The sequence below is a fragment of the Pan paniscus genome, chromosome 9 (genome assembly GCF_029289425.2).
Source record: "Pan paniscus chromosome 9, NHGRI_mPanPan1-v2.0_pri, whole genome shotgun sequence".
NCBI lineage: Eukaryota > Metazoa > Chordata > Mammalia > Primates > Hominidae > Pan > Pan paniscus.
Genome location: NC_073258.2, coordinates 66,648,287 through 66,651,778, shown reverse-complemented (window position 1 = coordinate 66,651,778; position 3,492 = coordinate 66,648,287).

The window sequence follows — 3,492 nt, the reverse complement described above, 5'->3', positions numbered from 1 at the left end:
TTAGTGTGTGAGGCGGGGACAGGAGGTGCTGGAAGACGGCTCAGGGCAGCTGGGAAGGAGGAAGGGCCCAGGGGCAGAGGCTGGACAGTCAACTGCCTCAGGAGGGAGGCGACTAGTGCCAGGTTGTGCTCACTCCACCTCTTAGATGTCTCCAAATAGCCCCAGTTTAAGTATTTTTACTAAGCTGTCATTTCACAGAAAAGCACACATCTACAGCAGAATCTGTTTCCAGGACATGGATCCTGACCTTTGGAAAACTCAGGACCCATCACAAAGCTGAGGAATGCCCCCGCCCACCACCAGGGAAACAAACCCCTTACCCTGTGTTCTTGAAAGTTGGGGACCCCCATCGTGGGCCCAGTGGCAGGAAGAAGGTCAGGGCAGTCAGGAGCCAGGACTCCCACTCTGAGAGCGGGTGAGCCCGCAGCGCCAGACCCAAGGCCCCCGAGATTCTGTCGTGGGGCACGACCCTGGTTCCAGGTTGCCTGGGCGGGCGGTGCTGCTGTCACTGTCCCTGCAGCCCGGCAGGAGGAAAGGGTGAGCTCAGCTGCCCCCTGCTGGCCGCAGCCGAACCAGCAACCTGCAGATGGGAGTAGGCTCCGCCCCACCCACGCTGTCCGCCCAGTGGGGGCGAGAGGAGCCGGGCCACCACACGGCACTGGACTTGCTGCTTAAAACTGAAGTCCTCAGACCCAGGCCCAGCCCTGCACCCCCATTCTGGGTGAAGTTGGGTAGTCTGCCTACTTTCTTTGAAATGTGGGGTGGATTAGGACAGGGAGAAAAATGCCAGGTAGCTCTAAAAGTCCTCTGCACAAAGGAGAAGAATAAGCGATAAGAATCTGTCCCGAGGCCTGCACCTCCTTTGGGTCAGCACTGTCAGTGTCCCTTAGGCTCAGCACTGTCAGTGTCCCTTAGGCTCAAAGTCACAGGCTTTGGTTGACTGTCCCTGCTCCATCCCATGCCCTCTCTCTTTGCTGCATTTACCTGTATCCTACTGAGCCTGTCAGGCCCCCTCCTCCAGGAAGCCTTGTTTGATCACTGCTCCCCCTCCCAGTCTATTGTCTGTCTGTCTTTGTGTTGGGTGGTGGCCTGCACATCTGTTGGGGCATCACGTGTGTGCAAAGTGACCCATTTTCCTGGTCTTTATGTTCTTATCCCCGGTGTCATCTGAAAAGCTGCCTGGACTCTGAGCTGATGTCTCCATGGGTAACTCCGTTGCTAATCCTGCAACCCTGTGTGCGGGGAGCAGTTGGAACTCCTGCTCCCTGACAAGTGTCAGAGGCCCCTGGCACATCCACCCCAGCCCTCTCCTTCCCAGCTTTATCTGTGCCCCTTGCACCACTGTTTTTTCAGACTGAGCATGACAGCGTCCTGGGTCGCCTTGGTCGCTGTGGCTTTTCTGAGTCCCAGCAGCACCTCTGGCCTCCCGTGGGTCTCTCCATGCACTGCCACTTGGCTTGGGGGCTGGCCACATGAAGCCTCAGCTGTGGGTCTGCGCAAGCCTCTTGCTGGGCTCAGGTTGTGGCTGGAGCCTCCTGTGTCCAGCTAGCCCCGGGTTGGGAAGCTCGCAGGAATGCCCCAGCTGCTGCTGTAAGTGGAGAATGACCTGGAAACCCCAGCCTCAGAAGGGACAGTAGGATCGCATGTGTTGACTGTTCTGGTCACCTCTGCTTCCTGCATTCTGAAGAGTTAGGGAGCGTCTGGGGACTGGGGACTGTGAAGACCTCGTCCCACTGCACTGTCCTCAGGGGCAGTCTGGGCAGAGCCTCTTCAGGTCTTCGGGCCTCTGGATCCAGGTGCTGGCTGAGCCAGGCTGTGTGTGCCAGGCTGGCAGGTGGCAAAGTCACTCCTGCTGCCCCGTGCAACCCAAGTGTAGCTAGGATTTGAAGATAACAGCTGTTCCGGCATTAAAGAACCCCAAAGAAGTCCAAGACAATCATCTGTAGGGTAGTGGTAAGGGTTAAATCGTGTTCCCCCAAAAGGATATGTCGAAGTCCTAACCCTCACTGCATCAGAATGTGACATGATGTGGGAACAGGATCATTGCAGGTGTTATTAGTTAAGATGAGGTCATGGTGGAGTAGGGTGGACCCCTAGTCTAATCTGACTGGTGTCTTTGTAAGAACACAGCCATGTGAAGACACAGACACTAAGGAAGATGCCAGATGACCACATAGGCAGAGACTGGCTGTGCAGCCGCAAGCCAATGAATGCCTGAACGGCCAGCAAGGCACCAGAAGCTAGGAGCAGGCAAGGAAGGCCTCCCCTATGGGTTGCAGAGGGAGCACGGCCCTGCTGAGCTGAAACCCGGATTTTGGACTCGTAGCCCCCAGAACTGTGAGACAATCAGTTTACTTTTTTTTTTTTTTTTTTTTTTGAGACAGAGTTTTGCTCTGTCACCCAGGCTGGAGTGCAATGGCACGATCTCGGCTCACTGCAACCTCCGCCTCCCGGGTTCAAGCGATTCTCCTGCCTCAGCCTCCCTAGTAGCTGGGATTACACGCATGCGCCACCATGCCTAGCTAATATTGTATTTTTAGTAGAGACAGGGCTTCTCCACGTTGGTCAGGCTGGTCTCAAACTCCCAACCTCAGGTTATCTGCCCGCCTTGGCCTCCCAAAGTGCTGGGTTTACAGGCGTAAGCCACTGCACCTGGCCGAAGTGAGTTGTTTTTTCGGATTTTTTTTTTTTTTTTTCGAGACAGGGTCTTGCTCTGTTGCCCAGGCTGGAGTGCAGAGTGGTGTGAACACAGCTCGCTGTATCCTCGACCTCCTGGGCCCAGGCGATCCTCTAGTCTCAGCTTCCCAAGCAGCTGGGCACGACAGGCTTGTGCCACCATGCCTGGCTAATTTTTTTTGTTTTTGTAGCAATGGGGTTTCGCCATGTTGCCCAGGCTAGGCTCAAGTGACCCTCCCGCCTTGGCCTCCCAAAGTGCTGGGATTACAGTAGCAAGCCACTGTGCCTGGCCTGGGCACTGTTATTCCCACGAAAGGTCACAGGTGCCCATGGTCATGGCATTGTGCTGCCTTGCCAGGCAAAGATGATCACACAGAGGACAAGGTGCCACTCACTGTCATGGACACCCAAGGAGACGGCCCTGTTCCCAGGACTACGCTGCCACAGGGACAGGTGGCTTACTCCTCCCATCTCTGGAAACATTGTGAACCCCAATCCCCCAGTGGTGCTCATCCTGCAGGCCCAGGTCCTGGGTGGCTGCTGCAGGGCTCAGAGTCCTCCAGGGGTCTGCTACTGTCCCTTCCCTCCCAGGTAGGTGTTGACAGCAGAATCTGTGGGAAACAAACGGCCTCCTGCTAGGCCTGGAGCATGAGGTGCCCTCAGGAAGGGCATGAGCATCTGCAGTTACCCACCTTGGTCCCCACAGGAACCCCAGAGCCCCTCCTGGGCAACGTGGGGCTGGGAGTACAAGCCGCCAAGATGAGACAGCTTCACTCGGGTGCTCCGTGGGCATCAACCTGGCCGGCCTGAGGGCTG